We start from the raw sequence: 22,335 nt of genomic DNA on the forward strand, positions 1-22,335 counted from the left end.
GTACTTGGAGTTGTGGTTGGGTTTGTGTGTGTATTTAAGTTGGGTTTGGGATTAGAGTTGAGGGTTATGTTGGGCTCCGGGCTTTGCTGGTTATTGTGCGGATTAGGGTTAGAGTCTGGTTGGGTTTAGGGTTTACGTCAAGGTTTGATGCAGACTGGGGCTGCTATTGATTCTTGCTTTCGGCAAATATTTCTCTGGTACGGCTCCACCTCCTGTCACTGAGTTATCTGGAATGGAAGCTGCTGACAGGATCATTGTTTAAATGTCAGGGCGGGGGCTCTGTGCTAGAAAAGGCTCAGCTCAGAGCGAGAGAGGTCACAGAACCCGCAGCCGGAGCAGAGAGAGAGAGACTGGAGCCGGAGCAGAGAGAGAGAGAGACCCGGAGCCGGAGCAGAGAGAGAGAGAGACCCGGAGCCGGAGCAGAGCGAGAGAGACCCGGAGCCGGAGCAGAGCGAGAGCCGGATCCGTGCTGACCTTCCCCAGGACAGAGCAGTGCGTCCAACGGCAGACAGGTGAAGTCCAACTCCTTTCAATCGCTCTTGTTCCTCGATCGCGATCAATCGGTTACACGGTATAATGTGGGAAATGTGAGGTTATCCACTTTGGTCGCAAGAATAGGAAAATAAAATATTATATAAATGGAGAGAGATAACAGAATGATGAGGATCAGAGGGATCTGGGTATCCTTGTATGTGGAGCACAAAAAGTTAGTATGCAGGTACAGTAATAATCAGTAGGGCAAATGGAATGTTTGCCTTTATTGCAAGGGGGATAGAGTATAAAAGCAGAGAAGTCCTGCTACAACGGTACAGGGTATTGGTGAGGCCACACCTGGAGTACTGCGTACAGTTTTGGTCTGTGTATTTAAGGAGGGATATACTTGCATTGGCGGCTGTACAGAGAAGGTTGACCAGGTTGATTTCTCGGAGATGAAGGGGTTATCTTATGAGGAAAGTTTTAGCAGGTTTGGCCTATACTCATTGGAATTTAGAAGAATGAGAGGTGATCTTACTGAATCATTGACTCATACAAATTTAAGCACATGCAACATTTTCGGCCCATCGTGTCCGCACCGGCCGACCAAGAGCTACCCAGCCTAATCCCACTTTCCAGCTCTCGGTCCGTAGCCCTGCAGGTTACAGCACTTCAGATGCACATCCAGGTACTGTTTAAATGTGGTGAGGGTTTCTGTCTCTACCACCCTTTCAGGCAGTGAGTTCCAGACCCTCACTACCCTCTGGGTGAAGACATTTCCCTTCAAATCCCCTCTAAACCTCCCCCTATTTAAACTTAAATATATAGCCCCGGGTTGTTGACCTCTCTGCTAAGGGAAATATTCCGTCCGATCCACTCTACCCAGACCCCTCATAATTTTATACACCTCAATACGGTCCCCGCTCAGCCTATCCAATCTCTCATAATTGTTAAAATTCTCCAGTCCAGGCAACAATTTTGTAAATCTCCTCTGTACCCTCTCCAATGCAATCACATCTTTCCTGTAATGTGGTGACCAGAACTGCACGCAGTACTCCAGCTGTGACCTAACCAGTGTTTTATACAGTTCAAGCATAACCTCCCTGCTCTTGTATTATATGCCTCGCTAATAAAGGCATGTATTCCGTATGTCTTCTTAATCACCTTATCTACCTGGCCTGCTTCCTTCAGGGATCTGTGGACATGCAGTCCCAGGTCCCTCTGTTCCTCTATACTTCTCAGTGTCCTACCATTTAATGTGTATTCCGTTGCCTGTTTGCCTTCCCCATTTGCATTACCTCACACTTCTCCCAATTGAATTCCATTTGTCACTGTTCTGCCCACCTGACCAGTTCATTGATATCTTCTTGCAGTCTGCAGCTTTCTTCTTCATTATCAACCACACAGCCAATTATTGTATAATTTGCAAACTTCTTAATCATACCCCCTATATTCAAGTCTTAATCATTGATAAATGCCACAAAAAGCAAGGGACCCAGTACTGAGCCCTGCGGAACCGCACTGGATACAGCCTTACAATCACAAAAACACCCATCAACCATTACCCTTTGCTTCCTGCCTCTGAGACAATTTTGGATCCAACTTGCCACTTTGCCCTGGATCCCATGGGCTTTTACTTTCATGACCAGTCTGCCATGTGGGACCTTATCAAAAGCTTTGCTAAAGTCCATATACGCACTGCCCTCATCGACCCTCCTGGTTACCTCCTCGAGAAATTCAATCAAGCTTGTCAGACACAACTTTCCTTCACAAATTCATGCTGTCTGTCCTTGATTAATCCATGTCTTTCTAAATGAAGATTTATCCTGTCAATCAGAATTTGTTCCAATAATTTTACCACACCGAGGTTAGCTGACTGGCCTGTAATTACTCAGTCTATCCCTTTCTCCATTTTTAATCAAGAGTACCCCGTTAGCTGTCCTCCAGTCATTCAGCACCACGCCTGTAGCCAGAGAGGACTGGAAAATGATGGTTAGAGCCTCTGCTATTTCCTCTTTTGCTTCTCTTAACAGGCAGGAATACATTTCATCTGGGCCTGGGGATTTATCCACTGTCAAACCTTAATACTTCCTCTCTTACTATATTTATTTCATCTAATATTTCACACTCCTCCTCCCTGGAAGCAATTTCAGCATCACTCCTCTCTTTAGTGAAAGCAGACGCAAAGTATTCATTAAGGACCATACCCACATCTTCCGTCTCCACACACAGATTACCCTCATGGTCTCGAATAGGCCCTGCCCTTTTAGTTATCTCTTGCACTTAATATATTTTACTTGATTTTACTTGGCAAGAATTTTTCATCCCTGGACTTTCTGTACTCCTCGAGAGATTCTGCAGTATTTAGCACTCGGTATCTGTTATCAGCTTCCCTTTTTTACTTTATCCTACCCTGTATGTCCCTAAACATCCAACGGGCTCTAGATTTGTTAGTCCAACACTTCTGTTGAACTATACCTCTCAGTGTCCCAACATTTGATGTGTCTTCCCTTGTTAGACCTCCCAAATGCACAGTCTCCCATTTATTCGGATTGAATTCCATTTGCCACTGTTCTGTCCCCCTGACCAGTTACGGGATATTCTCCCGCAGTTTGCAACTTTCTTCTTCATTATCAACCACACAGACAATTATTGTATCATCTGCAAAGTGATACATCAATCTACTCCAGGATGTTCCAGAAAAAGTGACTCCACTCTCTCTCTACTCCAGGACTGATCCAAAATTAGTGACTCCACACTCACTGTTCCAAGACTGATCCAGTATTAGTGACTCCACACTTTCTCTACTCAGGACTGATCCAGTATTAGTGACTCCACATCTTCTCTACTCCTGGACTGATCCAGTATTAGTTACGCCACAGTCTCTCTACTTCAGGACTGATCCAATATCAGTGACTTAACACACTCTCTGCTCCAGGACTGATCAGGTATTAGTGACTCCGCACTCTCTCTACCCCAGGACTGATCCAGTATTAGTGACTCCGCAATCTCTCTACCCCAGGACTGATCCAGTATCAGTGTATCCACACTCTCTCTACTTTAGGACTGATCCGGTACTAGTGACTCTACAATTTCTACTCCAGGACTGATCCAGTATTAGTGAATCCACACTCTCTCTACTCCAGGAATGATGCAGAATTAGTGACTCGAGACTCTCTCTTCTCCAGGACTGATCCAGTTTTAGTGAATCCACCCTCTCACTGCTTCAGATATTTTCCAGTATTAGTGACTCCACAATCTCTTTACTCCAGGACAGATCCAGGATTAGTGAATCCACACTCTCTCTGCTCCAGGCTTGATCCAGTATTAGTGACTCCACACTCTCTCTGCTCCAGGCTTGATCCAGTATTAGTGACTCCACACTCTCTCTACTCCAGGACTGATCCAGAATTAGTGACTCCAAACTCTCTATACTCCAGGACTGATCCAATATTAGTGACTCCAAACTCTCTCTACTCCAGGACGGATCCAGTTTTAGTGACTCTACAATCTCTCTGCTCCAGGACTGATCCAGTATCAGTGTATCCACACTCTCTCTACTCCAGGACTGATCCAGAATTAGTGACTCCACACTCTCTCTGTTCAAGGTCTGATCCAGTATTAGTGACTCCACACTCTCTCTTCTCCAGGACGGATCCACTATTAGTGACTCCAAACTCTCTATACTCCAGGACTGATCCAATATTAGTGACTCCAAACTCTCTCTACTCCAGGACGGATCCAGTTTTAGTGACTCTACAATCTCTCTGCTCCAGGACTGATCCAGTATCAGTGTATCCACAATCTCTCTACTCTAGGACTGATCCAGAATTAGTGACTCCACACTCATTCTACTCCAGTACTGATCCATGATGAGTGACCCCACACGCTCTCTGTTCCAGGACTGATCCAGCATTCGTGACTCCATACTCTCTACTCCAGGAGTGATCCAGTATTAGTGACTCCACAATCTCTCTACTCCGGTACAGATCCCTTATTCGTGACACCAGGCGTTCTCTGTTCCAGAACTGATCCAGCATTCGTGACGCCGCACTCTCTCTCTACCAGGACTGATCCAGTATTAGTGAATCCACACTCTCTCTACTCCAGAACTGGTCCAGTATTAGTGACTCCACAATCTCTCTACTCCATGACTGAACCAGTTTTAGTACCTCCAGCATCTCTCTGCTCCAGGATTGATTCAGTATTAGTGACTCCACAATCTCTCTACTCCAGGACTAATCCAGAATTAGTGACTCCACAATCTCTCTACTCCAGGACTGATCCAGAATTCGTGATTCCACAATCTCTCTACTCCAGGACTGATCCAGAATTTGTGACTCCACAATCTCTCTACTCCAGTACTGATTGATTATGAGTGACCCCACACACACTCTGTTGCAGGACAGATCCAGCATTCGTCACTCCATACTCTCTACTCCAGGACTGATCCAGTTTTAGTCACTCCACAATCTCTCTGCTCCAGGACTAATCCAGTATTAGTGACTCCACACTCTCTCTACTCCAGGACGGAACCAGTATTATTGACTCCACACACTCTCTACTCCAGTAGTGATCCAGAATTAGTAACTCCAGACTCTGTCTGCTCCAGTATAATCCAGTATTCGTGAGTCCACAATCTCTCTGCTCCAGGACTGATGCAGTTTTAGTGACTCCACAATCTCTCTGCTCCAGGTCTGATCCAGTATTAGTGACTCCACACTCTCTCGACTCCAGGACTGATCCAGAATTAGTGACTCCACACTCTCTCTGTTCACGTTCTGATCCAGTATTAGTGACTCCAAACTCTCTTTGTTCAAGGACGGAAACAGTATTATTGATTCCACACTATCTACTCCAGGAGTGATCCAGAATTAGTGACTCTACACTCTCTCTGCTCCAGGACTGATCCAGTATTAGTGACTCCACACTCTCTCTGCTCCAGGACTGATCCAGTATTAGTGACTCCACACTCTCTCCACTCCAGGACGGATCCAGTAGTATTGACTCCACAATCTCTCTACTCCAGAACTGATCCAGCATTCGTGACGCCGCACTCTCTCTCTACCAGGACTGATCCAGTATTAGTGAATCCACACTCTCTCTACTCCAGAACTGGTCCAGTATTAGTGACTCCACAATCTCTCTACTCCATGACTGAACCAGTTTTAGTACCTCCAGCATCTCTCTGCTCCAGGATTGATTCAGTATTAGTGACTCCACAATCTCTCTACTCCAGGACTAATCCAGAATTAGTGACTCCACAATCTCTCTACTCCAGGACTGATCCAGAATTCGTGATTCCACAATCTCTCTACTCCAGGACTGATCCAGAATTTGTGACTCCACAATCTCTCTACTCCAGTACTGATTGATTATGAGTGACCCCACACACACTCTGTTGCAGGACAGATCCAGCATTCGTCACTCCATACTCTCTACTCCAGGACTGATCCAGTTTTAGTCACTCCACAATCTCTCTGCTCCAGGACTAATCCAGTATTAGTGACTCCACACTCTCTCTACTCCAGGACGGAACCAGTATTATTGACTCCACACACTCTCTACTCCAGTAGTGATCCAGAATTAGTAACTCCAGACTCTGTCTGCTCCAGTATAATCCAGTATTCGTGAGTCCACAATCTCTCTGCTCCAGGACTGATGCAGTTTTAGTGACTCCACAATCTCTCTGCTCCAGGTCTGATCCAGTATTAGTGACTCCACACTCTCTCGACTCCAGGACTGATCCAGAATTAGTGACTCCACACTCTCTCTGTTCACGTTCTGATCCAGTATTAGTGACTCCAAACTCTCTTTGTTCAAGGACGGAAACAGTATTATTGATTCCACACTATCTACTCCAGGAGTGATCCAGAATTAGTGACTCTACACTCTCTCTGCTCCAGGACTGATCCAGTATTAGTGACTCCACACTCTCTCTGCTCCAGGACTGATCCAGTATTAGTGACTCCACACTCTCTCCACTCCAGGACGGATCCAGTAGTATTGACTCCACAATCTCTCTACTCCATGACTGATCCAGTTTTAGTGACTCCACAATCTCTCTGCTCCAGGACTGATCCAGTATTAGTGACTCCACACTCTCTCTACTCCAGAACTGATCCAGTATTAGTGTCTCTATACTCTCTCCACTGCAGGACTGATCCAGCATTAGTGACTTCACTGTCTCACTGCTCCGGGACTGATCCAGTATTAGTGACTCCACACTCTCTCTACTCCAGGACTGATCCAGTATTAGTGACTCCAAACTCTCTATGTTCAAGGACGGAACCAGTATTATTCACTCCACACAGTCTCTACTCCAGGAGTGGTCCACAATTAGTGACTCCACACTCTCTCTGCTCCATGATAATCCAGTATTTGTGAGTCCACAATCTCTCTGCTCCAGGACTGATCCAGAATTAGTGATTCCACACTCTCTCTGCTCCATGATAATGCAGTATTCGTGATTCCACAATCTCTCTGCTCAAGGACTGATGCAGTTTTAGTGACTCTACAATCTCTCTGCTCCAGGACTGATCCAGTATTAGTGACGCCACACTCTCTCTACTCCAGGACTGATCCAGTATTATTGACTCCACAATCTCTCTACTCCATGACTGATCCAGTTTTAGTCACTCCACAATGTATTTTCTCCAGGACTGATCCACTATTAGTGACTCCACATTCTCTCTACTCCAGGATTGATTCAGTATTAGTGACTCCACACTCTCTCTCCTCCAGGACTGATCCAGTATTAGTGACGCCACAATCTCTCTACTCCAGGACTGATCCAGAATTAGTGACTCCACACTCTCTCTACTCCAGTACTGATCCATTGTGAGTGACCCCACACGCTCTCGGTTCCAGGACTGATCCAGCATTCATGACTCCATACTCGCTAGTCCAGGAGTGATCCAGCATTAGTGACTCCACAATCTCTCTACACCGGTACGGATCCATTATTCGTGACACCATGCGTTCTCTGTTCCAGGACTGATCCAGAATTAGTGACTTCGCACTCTCTCTCTACCAGGACTGATCCAGTACTAATGAATCCACACTCTCTCTGCTCCAGCACTGATCCAGTATTAGTGTCTGTACTCTCTCTAATCCAGGTCTGATCCAGTATTACTGACTCCACACTCACTGCTCCAGGACGGATTCAGTATTTGGGACTCCACACTCTAATCCATGACTGATCCAGTATTCGTGATTACATCCTCACTCTGCTCCAGGAATGATCCAGTATGAGTGACTCCAGACTCTCTCTCTGTTCGATGACTGATCCAGTATTCGTGACTTCACACTCTCTCTGCTCCAGGACTGATCCAGTATTGGTGACTCCACAATCTCTCTGCTCCGGGACTGATCCAGTATTAGTGACTCCACAATCTCTCTGCTCCAGGACTGATCCAGTATTACTGACTCCACAATCTCTCTGCTCCAGGACTGTTCCAGTATTAATGAGTCCACACTCTCTCTACTCCAGAACTGATCCAGTATTAGTGACTCCACACTCGCTCCACTCCAGGACTGATCCAGTATTATTGACTTCACAGTCTCTCTTCTCCAGGACTGTTCCAGTATTAATGAGTCCACACTCTCTCTACTCCAGTACTGATCCAGTATTAGTGACCCCACACGGTCTCTGTTCCAGGACTGATCCAGCATTAGTGACTCCATACTCTCTACTCCAGGAGTGATCCAGTATTAGTGACTCCACAATCTCTCTACTCCGGTACGGATCCATTATTCGTGACACCACGTGCTCTCTGTTCCAGGACTATTCCAGCATTCGTCACTCCACACTCTCTCTGTACCAGGACTGATCCAGTATTAGTGAATCCACACTCTCTCTACTCCAGCATTGATCCAGTATTAGTGACTCTGTACTCTCTCTAATCCAGGACTGATCCAGTATTACTGACTCCACACTCACTGCTCGAGGACGGATCCTGTATTAGTGACTCCACACTCTATTCCATGACTGATCCAGTATTAGTGACTACACCCTCACTCTGCTGCTGCCCTGATCCAGTATTAGTGACTTCGCACTCTCTCTACTCCAGCATTGATCCAGTATTAGTGAATCCATACTCTCTCCTCCAGGACTGATCCAGCATTAGTGACTCCACACTTTATTCCATGATTGATGCAGTATTAGTGACTACACCGTCACACTGCTCCAGGACTGATCCAGTATTAGTAACTCCACACACTCTCGACTCCACTACTGATCTTGTATTTGTGACTCCACACTCTCTCTGCTCCAGGATTGATCCAGTATTGGTGACTCCACAATCTCTCTGCTCCAGGACTGATCCAGTATTCGTGACTCCACACTCTCTCTGTTCAAGGACGGAACCAGAATTATTGACACCACATATTCTCTACTCCAGGAGTGATCCAGAATTAGTGACTCCAGACACTCTCTGCTCCAGGGTAATCAAGTATTCGTGAGTCCACAATCTCTCTGCTCCAGGACTGATACAGTTTTATTGTCTCCACAATCTCTCTGCTCCAGGACTAATCCAGCATCAGTGACTCCACACTCTCTCTGCTCCAGGACTGATCCAGTACTTGTGACTACATTCTTTCTCTTCTCCAGGACTGATCCAGTATTTGTGACTCCACAATCTCTCTGCTCCAGGATAATCCAGTATTCGTGAGTCCACAATCTATCTGCTCCAGGACTGATACAGTTTTAGTGTCTCTACAATCTCTCTGCTCCGGGACTAATCCTGCATCAGTGACTCCACACTCTCTCTGCTCCAGTACTGATCCAGTATTAGTGACTCCACAATCTCTCTGCTCCAGGACTGATCCAGAAAGAGTGACTCCACACTCTCTCTTCTCCAGGACTGATGCAGTATTAGTGACTCCACACTCTCTCTGCTCCAGGACTGATCCATTATTAGTGACTCCAAACTTTCTCTACTCCAGGACTGATCCAGTATTAGTGATTCCACACTCTATCTACTCCAGGACTGATCCAGAATTAGTGACTCCACACTCTCTCTCCTCCAGGACTGATCCAGTATTAGTGACTCCAAACTCTCTCTGCTCCAGGGCTGATCCACTTTTGGTGACACCACAATCTCTCTGCTCCAGGACTGATCCAGTGTTAGAGACTCCACAATCTCTCTGCTCCAGGACTGATCCAGTGTTAGAGACTCCACAATCTCTCTGCTCCAGGACTGATCCAGTATTAGTGACTTCACAATCTCTCTGCACCGGGACTGATCCAGTATTCGTGACTCCACACTCTCTCTGTTCAAGGACGGAACCAGTGTTATTGACTCCATACGCACTCTACTCCAGGAGTGATCCAGAATTAGTGACTCCAGACTCTCACTGCTCCAGGACAATCCAGTATTCATGAGTCCACAATCTCTCTGCTCCAGGACTGATCCAGTTTTAGTGACTCCACAATCTCTCTCCTCCAGGACTGATCCAGTATTCGTGACTCCACACTCTCTCTGTTCAAGGACGGAACCAGTGTTATTGACTCCACACATACTCTACTCCAGGAGTGATCCAGAATTAGTGACTCCAGACTCTCTCTGCTCCAGGACAATCCAGTATTCATGAGTCCACACTCTCTCAGCTCCAGGACTGATGCAGTATTAGTGACTCCACAATCTCTCTCCTCCAGGACTGATGCAGTATTCGTGACTCCGGACACTCTCTGCTCCAGGACTGATCCAGTATTCGTGACTCCATAATCTCTCTGCTCCAGGACTGATACAATATTAGTGACTCCACAATTTCTCTGCTCCAGGACTGAACCAGTATTAGTGACTCCACACTATCTCTACTCCAGGACTGATCCAGAATTAGTGACTCCACACTCTCTCTCCTCCAGGACTGATGCAGTATTAGTGACTCCACACTCTCTCTCCTCCAGGACTGATCCATTATTAGTGACTCCAAACTCTCTCTACTCCAGGACTGATCCAGTATTAGTGATTCCACACTCTCTCTACTCCAGGACTGATCCAGAATTAGTGACTCCACACTCTCTCTCCTCCAGGACTGATCCAGTATTCGTGATTCCACACTCTCTCTCCTCCAGGACTGATCCAGTATTAGTGACTCCACACTCTCTCTACTCCAGGACTGATCCAGAATTAGTGACTCCACAATCTCTCTCCTCCAGGACTGATCCAGTATTAGTGACTCCACACTCTCACTGCTCCAGGATTGATCCAGTATTGGTGACTCCACAATCTCTCTGCTCCAGAACTGATCCAGTATTCGTGGCTCCACACTCTCTCTGTTCAAGGACGGAACCAGTATTCTTGACTCCACATACTCTCTACTCCAGGAGTGATCCAGAATTAGTGACTCCAGACGCTCTCTGCTCCAGGGTAATCCAGTATTCGTGAGTCCAGAATCTCTCTGCCCCAGGACTGATACAGTTTTAGTGTCTCCACAATCTCTCTGCTCCAGGACTAATCCAGTATCAGTGACTCCGCACTCTCTCTGCTCCAGGACTGATCCAGTATTAGTGAATCCACACTCTCTCTACTCCAGCACTGATCCAGTATTAGTGTCTCTGTACTCTCTCTAATCCAGGACTGATCCAGTATTATGACTCCACACTCACTGCTCGAGGACGGATCCTATATTAGTGACTCCACACTCTATTCCATGACTGATCCAGTATTAGTGACTACACCCTCAATCTGCTGCAGGACTGATCCAGTATTAGTGACTGCACACTCTCTCAGCTCCAGGACTGATCCAGTATTAGTGATTCCACACCCTCTCTGCTCAAGGACTGATCCAGTATTACTGACTCCACACTCTCTCTGCTCCAGGACCGATCCAGTATTGGTGAATCCACACTCTCTCTCCTCCAGGACTGATCCAGTATTAGTGACACCAAACTCTCTCTCCTCCAGGACTGATCCAGTATTAGTGACTCCACACTCTCTCTCCTCCAGGACTGATCCAGTATTAGTGACTCCACACTCTCTCTCCTCCAGGACTGATCCATTATTAGTGACTCCAAATTCTCTCTACTCCAGGACTGATCCAGTATTAGTGATTCCACACTCTCTCTACTCCAGGACTGATCAAGAAGTAGTGACTCCACACTCTCTCTGCTCCAGGGCTGATCCAGTATTAGAGACTCCACAATCTCTCTGCTCCAGGACTGATCCAGTATTAGTGACACCACACACTCTCTACTCCAGAACTGATCCAGTCTTAGTGACTCCACGCTCTATGCACTCCAGGACTGATCCAGTATTTGTGACTTCACAATTTATCTGCACCGGGACTGATCCAGTATTCGTGACTCCACACTCTCTCTGTTCAAGGACGGAACCAGTATTATTGACTCCACACACACTCTACTCCAGGAGTGATCCAGAATTAGTGACTCCAGACTCTCTCTGCTCCAGGACAATCCAGTATTCATGAGTCCACAATCTCTCTCTCCAGGACTGATCCAGTTTTAGTGACTCCACACTCTCTCTGCTCCAGGACTGATCTGGTATTAGTGACTCCACAATCTCTCTACTCCATGACTGATCCGGTTTTAGTGACTCCACACTCTCTCTGCTCCAGGACTGATCCAGTTTTAGTGACTCCACAATCTCTCTACTCCAGGACGGATCCAGTATTAGTGAATCCACACTCTCTCTACTCCAGGACTGATCCAGTATTAGTGACTCCACACTCTCTCTCCTCCAGGACTGATCCAGTATTAGTGAATCCACACTCTCTCTACTCCCGCATTGATCCAGTATTAGTGACTCTGTACTCTCTCTAATCCAGGACTGATCCAGTATTATGACTCCTCAGTCACTGCTCGAGGACGGATCCTGTATTAGTGACTCCACACTCTATTCCATGACTGATCCAGTATTAGTGACTACACCCTCAATCTGCTGCAGGACTGATCCAGTATTAGTGACTGCACACTCTCTCAGCTCCAGGACTGATCCAGTATTAGTGATTCCACACCCTCTCTGCTCAAGGACTGATCCAGTATTACTGACTCCACACTCTCTCTGCTCCAGGCCCGATCCAGTATTGGTGAATCCACACTCTCTCTCCTCCAGGACTGATCCAGTATTAGTGACACCAAACTCTCTCTCCTCCAGGACTGATCCAGTATTAGTGACTCCACACTCTCTCTCCTCCAGGACTGATCCAGTATTAGTGACTCCACACTCTCTCTCCTACAGGACTGATCCATTATTAGTGACTCCAAATTCTCTCTACTCCAGGACTGATCCAGTATTAGTGATTCCACACTCTCTCTACTCCAGGACTGATCAAGAAGTAATGACTCCACACTCTCTCTGCTCCAGGGCTGATCCACTTTTGGTGACACCACAATCTCTCTGCTCCAGGACTGATCCAGTATTAGAGACTCCACAATCTCTCTGCTCCAGGACTGATCCAGTATTAGTGACACCACACACTCTCTACTCCAGAACTGATCCAGTCTTAGTGACTCCACACTCTATGCACTCCAGGACTGATCCAGTATTTGTGACTTCACAATTTATCTGCACCGGGACTGATCCAGTATTCGTGACTCCACACTCTCTCTGTTCAAGGACGGAACCAGTATTATTGACTCCACACATACTCTACTCCAGGAGTGATCCAGAATTAGTGACTCCTGACTCTCTCTGCTCCAGGCCAATCCAGTATTCATGAGTCCACAATCTCTCTCTCCAGGACTGATCCAGTTTTAGTGACTCCACACTCTCTCTGCTCCAGGACTGATCTGGTATTAGTGACTCCACAATCTCTCTACTCCATGACTGATCCGGTTTTAGTGACTCCACACTCTCTCTGCTCCAGGACTGATCCAGTTTTAGTGACTCCACAATCTCTCTACTCCAGGACGGATCCAGTATTAGTGAATCCACACTCTCTCTACTCCAGGACTGATCCAGTATTAGTGACTCCACACTCTCTCTCCTCCAGGACTGATCCAGTATTAGTGAATCCACACTCTCTCTACTCCCGCATTGATCCAGTATTAGTGACTCTGTACTCTCTCTAATCCAGGACTGATCCAGTATTATGACTCCTCAGTCACTGCTCGAGGACGGATCCTGTATTAGTGACTCCACACTCTATTCCATGACTGATCCAGTATTAGTGACTACACCCTCAATCTGCTGCAGGACTGATCCAGTATTAGTGACTGCACACTCTCTCAGCTCCAGGACTGATCCAGTATTAGTGATTCCACACCCTCTCTGCTCAAGGACTGATCCAGTATTACTGACTCCACACTCTCTCTGCTCCAGGCCCGATCCAGTATTGGTGAATCCACACTCTCTCTCCTCCAGGACTGATCCAGTATTAGTGACACCAAACTCTCTCTCCTCCAGGACTGATCCAGTATTAGTGACTCCACACTCTCTCTCCTCCAGGACTGATCCAGTATTAGTGACTCCACACTCTCTCTCCTACAGGACTGATCCATTATTAGTGACTCCAAATTCTCTCTACTCCAGGACTGATCCAGTATTAGTGATTCCACACTCTCTCTACTCCAGGACTGATCAAGAAGTAGTGACTCCACACTCTCTCTGCTCCAGGGCTGATCCACTTTTGGTGACACCACAATCTCTCTGCTCCAGGACTGATCCAGTATTAGAGACTCCACAATCTCTCTGCTCCAGGACTGATCCAGTATTAGTGACACCACACACTCTCTACTCCAGAACTGATCCAGTCTTAGTGACTCCACACTCTATGCACTCCAGGACTGATCCAGTATTTGTGACTTCACAATTTATCTGCACCGGGACTGATCCAGTATTCGTGACTCCACACTCTCTCTGTTCAAGGACGGAACCAGTATTATTGACTCCACACATACTCTACTCCAGGAGTGATCCAGAATTAGTGACTCCTGACTCTCTCTGCTCCAGGCCAATCCAGTATTCATGAGTCCACAATCTCTCTCTCCAGGACTGATCCAGTTTTAGTGACTCCACACTCTCTCTGCTCCAGGACTGATCTAGTATTAGTGACTCCACAATCTCTCTACTCCATGACTGATACGGTTTTAGTGACTCCACACTCTCTCTGCTCCAGGACTGATGCAGTTTTAGTGACTCCACAATCTCTCTACTCCAGGACGGATCCAGTATTAGTGAATCCACACTCTCTCTACTCCAGGACTGATCCAGCATTAGTGACTCCACACTCTCTCTCCTCCAGGACTGATCCAGTAATAGTGACTCCACAATCTCTCTACTCCAGGACTGATCCAGAATTTGTGATTCCACAATCTCTCCACTCCAGTACTGATCGATTATGAGTGACCCCACACACACTCTATTGTAGGACAGATCCAGCATTCGTCACTCCATACTCTCTGCTCCAGGACTGATGCAGTATAGTGACTCCACACTCTCTCGACTCCAGGACTGATCCAGTATTAGTGACTCCACATTCTCTCTGCTGCTGCCCTGATCCAGTATTAGTGAATCCTCACTCTCTGCTCCAGGACTTAACCTGCATCAGTGACTCCACACTCTCTACTCCAGTACTGATCCAGTATTAGTGAATCCATACTCTCTCCTCCAGGACTGATCCAGCATTAGTGACTCCACACTCTATTCCATGATTGATCCAGTATTAGTGACTACACCCTCACTCTGCTCCAGGACTGATCCAGTATTAGTGACTTCACACTATCTCTACTCCAGGACAGATCCAGTATGAGTGACTACACCCTCACTATGCTCCAGGACTGATACAGTATTAGTGACTCCACACACTCTCTACTCCAGTACTGATCCAGTATTAGTGACTCCACACTCTCTCTCCTCCAGGACTGATCCAGTATTAGTGACTCCATACTCTCTCTACTCCATGACTGATCCAGAATTAGTAACTCCACAATCTCACTCCTCCAGGACTGATCCAGTATTAGTGACTCGACACTCTCTCTCCTCCAGGACTGATCCAGTATTAGTGACTCCAAACTCTCTCTCCTCCAGGTCTGATCCAGTATTAGTGACACCACACTCTCTCTCCTCCAGGACTGATCCAGTATTAGTGACTCCACACTCTCTCTCCTCCAGGACTGATCCAGTATTAGTGACTCCACACTCTCTCTCCTCCAGGACTGATCCAGTATTAGTGACTCCAAACACTCTCTACTCCAGTACTGATCCAGTGTTAGTGACTCCACACTCTCTCTCCTCCAGGCCTGATCCAGTATTTGTTACTCCACACTCTCTCTGTTCAAGGATGTAACCAGTATTATTGACACCACATCCTCTCTACTCCAGGAGTTATCCAGAATTAGTGACTCCAGACTCTCTCTGCTCCAGGATAATCCAATATTCATGAGTCCACAATCTCTCTGCTCCAGGACTGATACAGTTTTAGTGTCTCCACAATCTCTCTGCTCCAGGACTAATCCAGCATCAGTGACTCCACACTCTCTCTGCTCCAGGACTGATCCAGTATTAGTGACTCCACACTCTCTCTCCTCCAGGACTGATGCAGTATTAGTGATTCCACACCCTCTCTCCTCCAGGACTGATCCATTATTTGTGACACCAAACTCTCTCTCCTCCAGGACTGATCCAGTATTAGTGACACCACACTCTCTCTCCTCCAGGACTGATCCAGTATTCGTGACTCCACACTCTCTCTCCTCCAGGACTGATCCATTATTAGTGACTCCAAACACTCTCTACTCCAGGAGTGATCCAGTATTATGACTCCACAATATCTCTACTCCGGTACGGAGCCATTGTTCCTGACACCACGCGTTCTCTGTTCCAGGACTGATCCAGTATTAGTGACTCCGCACTCTCTCTGCTTCAGGACTGATCCAGTATTAGTGACTCCAGACTCTCTCTGCTCCAAGGTAATCCAGTATTCGTGAGTCCACAATCTCTCTGCTCCAGGACTGATACAGTTTTAGTGGCTCCACAATCTCTCTGCTCCAGGACTAATCCTGCATCAGTGACACCACAATCTCTCTGCTCCAGGACTGCTACAGTATTAGTGACTCCACAACCATTCTGCTCCAGGACTGAACCAGTATTAGTGACTCCACACTCACTCTACTCCAGGACTGATCCAGAATGAGTGACTCCACACTCTCTCTCCTCCAGGACTGATCCATTATTAGTGACTCCAAACACACTCTACTCCAGGACTGATCCAGTATTAGTGATTCCACACTCTCTCTACTCCAGGACTGATCCATAATTTGTGACTCTACACTCTCCCTCCTCCAGGACTGATCCAGTATTGGTGACTCCACACTCTCTCTGCTCCAGGGCTGATCCACTTTTGGTGACACCACTAACTCTCTGCTCCAGGACTGATCCAGTATTAGAGACTCCACAATCTCTCTGCACCAGGACTGATCTGGTATTAGTGACACCACACTCTCCCTACTCCAGAACTGATCCAGTATTCGTGACTCCACACTCTATGCACACCAGGACTGATCCAGTATTAGTGACTTCACAATCTCTCTGCACCGGGACTGATCCAGTATTAGTGACTCCACACTCTCTCTGCACCGGGACTGATGCAGTATTCGTGACTCCACACTCTCTCTGTTCAAGGACGGAACCAGTGTTATTGAGTCCACACACACGGTACTCCAGGAGTGATCCAGAATTAGTGACTCCAGACTCTCTCTGCTCCAGGACAATCCAGTATTCATGAGTCCACACTCTCTCTACTCCAGGACTGATTCAGAATTAGTGACTCCACACTCTCTCTGCTCCAGGACTGATCCAGTATTAGTGACTCCACACTCTCTCTCCTTCAGGACTGATCCAGTATTAGTGACTCCACACTCTCTCTCCTTCAGGACTGATCCAGTATTAGTGACTCCACACTCTCTCTGCTCCAGGACTGATCCAGTATTAGTGACTCCACAATCTCTCTACTCCATGACTGATCCAGTTTTAGTGACTCCACACTCTCTCTGCTCCAGGACTGATCCAGTATTAGTGACTCCACACTCTCTCTCCTCCAGTACTGATCCAATTTTCGTGACTCCACAATCTCTCTACTCCAGGACTGATCCAGAATTTGTGATTCCACAATCTCTCTACTCCAGGACTGATCCAGAATTTGTGATTCCACAATCTCTCTACTCCAGTACTGATCGATTATGAGTGACCCCACACACACTCTGTTGCAGGACAGATCCAGCATTCGTCACTCCATACTCTCTGCTCCAGGACTGATCCAGTATTAGTGACTCCACAATCTCTCTACTCCGGTACGGATCCATTATTCGTGACACCATGTGCTCTCTGTTTTAGGACTAATCCAGCATTCGTGACTCCATAACTACCTTCTCCAGGACTGATCCAGCATTCGTCACTCCACACTCTCTCTGTGCCAGGACTGATCCAGTATTAGTGAATCCACACTCTCTCTACTCCAGCACTGATCCAGTATTAGTCACTCTGTACTCTCTCTAATCCAGGACTGATCCAGTATTACTGACTCCACACTCTCTCTGTTCAAGTTCTGATCCAGTATTAGTGACTCCAAACTCTCTTTGTTCAAGGACGGAACCAGTATTATTGATTCCACACTATCTTCTCCAGGACGGATCCAGTAGTATTGACTCCACAATCTCTCTACTCCATGACTGATCCAGTTTTAGTGACTCCACAATCTCTCTGCTCCAGGACTGATCCAATATTAGTGAATCCACACTCTCTCTGCTCCAGGACGGATCCACTATTAGTGACTCCACACTCTCTCTACTCCAGAACTGATCCAGTATTAGTATCTCTACACTCGCTCCACTGCATGACTGATCCAGCATTAGTGACTTCACTGTCTCACTGCTCCGGGACTGATCCAGTATTCGTGACTCCACACTCTCTCTACTCCAGGACTGATCCAGTATTAGTGACTCCAAACTCTCTATGTTCAAGGACGGAACCAGTATTATTCACTCCACACAGTCTCTACTCCAGGAGTGGTCCACAATTAGTGACTCCACACTCTCTCTGCTCCATGATAATCCAGTATTTGTGAGTCCACAATCTCTCTGCTCCAGGACTGATCCAGAATTAGTGACTCCACACTCTCTCTGCTCCATGATAATGCAGTATTCGTGATTCCACAATCTCTCTGCTCAAGGACTGATGCAGTTTTAGTGACTCTACAATCTCTCTGCTCCAGGACTGATCCAGTATTATTGACTCCACAATCTCTCTACTCCATGACTGATCCAGTTTTAGTCACTCCATAATGTATTTTCTCCAGGACTTATCCACTATTAGTGACTCCACATTCTCTCTACTCCAGGATTGATTCAGTATTAGTGACTCCACACTCTCTCTCCTCCAGGACTGATCCAGTATTAGTGACGCCACAATCTCTCTACTCCAGGACTGATCCAGAATTAGTGACTCCACAATCTCTCTCCTCCAGGACTGATCCAGTATTTGTGACTCCACACTCTCTCTCCTCCAGGACTGATCCAGTATTAGTGACTCCAAACTCTCTCTCCTCCAGGACTGATCCAGTATTAGTGACTCCAAACTCTCTCTCCTCCAGGACTGATCCTGTATTACTGACTCCAAACACTCTCTACTCCAGTACTGATCCAGTATTAGTGACTCCACTCTCTCTCTACTCCAGCACTGATCCAGAATTAGTGACTCCACACTCTCTCTCCTCCAGGCCTGATCCAGTATGAGTGACTCCACACTCTCACTGCTCCAGGATTGATCCAGTATTGGTGACTCCACAATCTCTCTGCTCCAGGACTGATCCCATATTCGTGGCTCCACACTCTCTCTGTTCAAGGACGGAACCAGTATTCTTGACTCCACATACTCTCTACTCCAGGAGTGATCCAGAATTAGTGACTCCAGACGCTCTCTGCTCCAGGGTAATCCAGTATTCATGAGTCCAGAATCTCTCTGCCCCAGGACTGATACAGTTTTAGTGTCTCCACAATCTCTCTGCTCCAGGACTAATCCAGTATCAGTGACTCCGCACTCTCTCTGCTCCAGGACTGATACAGTATTTGTGATTCCACACTCTCTCTACTCCAGGACTGATCCAGAATTAGTGACTCCACAATCTCTCTCCTCCAGGACTGATGCAGTATTAGTGACTCCAAACTCTCTCTCCTCCAGGACTGATCCAGTATTAGTGACTCCACACTCTCTCTCCTCCAGGACTGATCCAGTATTAGTGACACCAAACTCTCTCTCCTCCAGGACTGATCCAGTATTTGTTACTCCACACTCTCTCTGTTCAAGGATGTAACCAGTATTATTGACACCACATACTCTCTACTCCAGGAGTTATCCAGAATTAGTGACTCCAGACTCTCTCTGCTCCAGGATAATCCAATATTCATGAGTCCACAATCTCTCTGCTCCAGGACTGATACAGTTTTAGTGTCTCCACAATCTCTCTGCTCCAGGACTAATCCAGCATCAGTGACTCCACACTCTCTCTGCTCCAGGACTGATCCAGTATTAGTGACTCCACACTCTCTCTCCTCCAGGACTGATGCAGTATTAGTGATTCCACACCCTCTCTCCTCCAGGACTGATCCATTATTTGTGACACCAAACTCTCTCTCCTCCAGGACTGATCCAGTATTAGTGACACCACACTCTCTCTCCTCCAGGACTGATCCAGTATTCGTGACTCCACACTCTCTCTCCTCCAGGACTGATCCATTATTAGTGACTCCAAACACTCTCTACTCCAGGAGTGATCCAGTATTATGACTCCACAATATCTCTACTCCGGTACGGAGCCATTGTTCCTGACACCACGCGTTCTCTGTTCCAGGACTGATCCAGTATTAGTGACTCCGCACTCTCTCTGCTTCAGGACTGATCCAGTATTAGTGACTCCAGACTCTCTCTGCTCCAAGGTAATCCAGTATTCGTGAGTCCACAATCTCTCTGCTCCAGGACTGATACAGTTTTAGTGGCTCCACAATCTCTCTGCTCCAGGACTAATCCTGCATCAGTGACACCACAATCTCTCTGCTCCAGGACTGCTACAGTATTAGTGACTCCACAACCATTCTGCTCCAGGACTGAACCAGTATTAGTGACTCCACACTCACTCTACTCCAGGACTGATCCAGAATGAGTGACTCCACACTCTCTCTCCTCCAGGACTGATCCATTATTAGTGACTCCAAACACACTCTACTCCAGGACTGATCCAGTATTAGTGATTCCACACTCTCTCTACTCCAGGACTGATCCATAATTTGTGACTCTACACTCTCCCTCCTCCAGGACTGATCCAGTATTGGTGACTCCACACTCTCTCTGCTCCAGGGCTGATCCACTTTTGGTGACACCACTAACTCTCTGCTCCAGGACTGATCCAGTATTAGAGACTCCACAATCTCTCTGCACCAGGACTGATCTGGTATTAGTGACACCACACTCTCCCTACTCCAGAACTGATCCAGTATTCGTGACTCCACACTCTATGCACACCAGGACTGATCCAGTATTAGTGACTTCACAATCTCTCTGCACCGGGACTGATCCAGTATTAGTGACTCCACACTCTCTCTGCACCGGGACTGATGCAGTATTCGTGACTCCACACTCTCTCTGTTCAAGGACGGAACCAGTGTTATTGAGTCCACACACACGGTACTCCAGGAGTGATCCAGAATTAGTGACTCCAGACTCTCTCTGCTCCAGGACAATCCAGTATTCATGAGTCCACACTCTCTCTACTCCAGGACTGATTCAGAATTAGTGACTCCACACTCTCTCTGCTCCAGGACTGATCCAGTATTAGTGACTCCACACTCTCTCTCCTTCAGGACTGATCCAGTATTAGTGACTCCACACTCTCTCTCCTTCAGGACTGATCCAGTATTAGTGACTCCACACTCTCTCTGCTCCAGGACTGATCCAGTATTAGTGACTCCACAATCTCTCTACTCCATGACTGATCCAGTTTTAGTGACTCCACACTCTCTCTGCTCCAGGACTGATCCAGTATTAGTGACTCCACACTCTCTCTCCTCCAGTACTGATCCAATTTTCGTGACTCCACAATCTCTCTACTCCAGGACTGATCCAGAATTTGTGATTCCACAATCTCTCTACTCCAGGACTGATCCAGAATTTGTGATTCCACAATCTCTCTACTCCAGTACTGATCGATTATGAGTGACCCCACACACACTCTGTTGCAGGACAGATCCAGCATTCGTCACTCCATACTCTCTGCTCCAGGACTGATCCAGTATTAGTGACTCCACAATCTCTCTACTCCGGTACGGATCCATTATTCGTGACACCATGTGCTCTCTGTTTTAGGACTAATCCAGCATTCGTGACTCCATAACTACCTTCTCCAGGACTGATCCAGCATTCGTCACTCCACACTCTCTCTGTGCCAGGACTGATCCAGTATTAGTGAATCCACACTCTCTCTACTCCAGCACTGATCCAGTATTAGTCACTCTGTACTCTCTCTAATCCAGGACTGATCCAGTATTACTGACTCCACACTCTCTCTGTTCAAGTTCTGATCCAGTATTAGTGACTCCAAACTCTCTTTGTTCAAGGACGGAACCAGTATTATTGATTCCACACTATCTTCTCCAGGACGGATCCAGTAGTATTGACTCCACAATCTCTCTACTCCATGACTGATCCAGTTTTAGTGACTCCACAATCTCTCTGCTCCAGGACTGATCCAATATTAGTGAATCCACACTCTCTCTGCTCCAGGACGGATCCACTATTAGTGACTCCACACTCTCTCTACTCCAGAACTGATCCAGTATTAGTATCTCTACACTCGCTCCACTGCATGACTGATCCAGCATTAGTGACTTCACTGTCTCACTGCTCCGGG

General features: G+C 46.9%; 1 protein-coding gene across 1 annotated transcript in view; it reads left to right on the plus strand.

Moving 5' to 3' along the window:
• The first annotated feature begins 284 nt into the window (after positions 1 to 284).
• The window catches only part of LOC139264790 (protein rapunzel-like), a 118,848-nt gene continuing 96,797 nt past the window's right edge, over positions 285 to 22,335 (plus strand). Inside the window, exon 1 of the mRNA XM_070881929.1 lies at positions 285 to 512. The gene's annotated coding sequence lies outside the window, so the exon portion shown is untranslated. The remainder of the gene's footprint in view (positions 513 to 22,335) is intronic.

The sequence above is a fragment of the Pristiophorus japonicus genome, chromosome 5, assembly GCF_044704955.1.
Source record: "Pristiophorus japonicus isolate sPriJap1 chromosome 5, sPriJap1.hap1, whole genome shotgun sequence".
Classification (NCBI taxonomy): Eukaryota; Metazoa; Chordata; class Chondrichthyes; family Pristiophoridae; genus Pristiophorus; species Pristiophorus japonicus.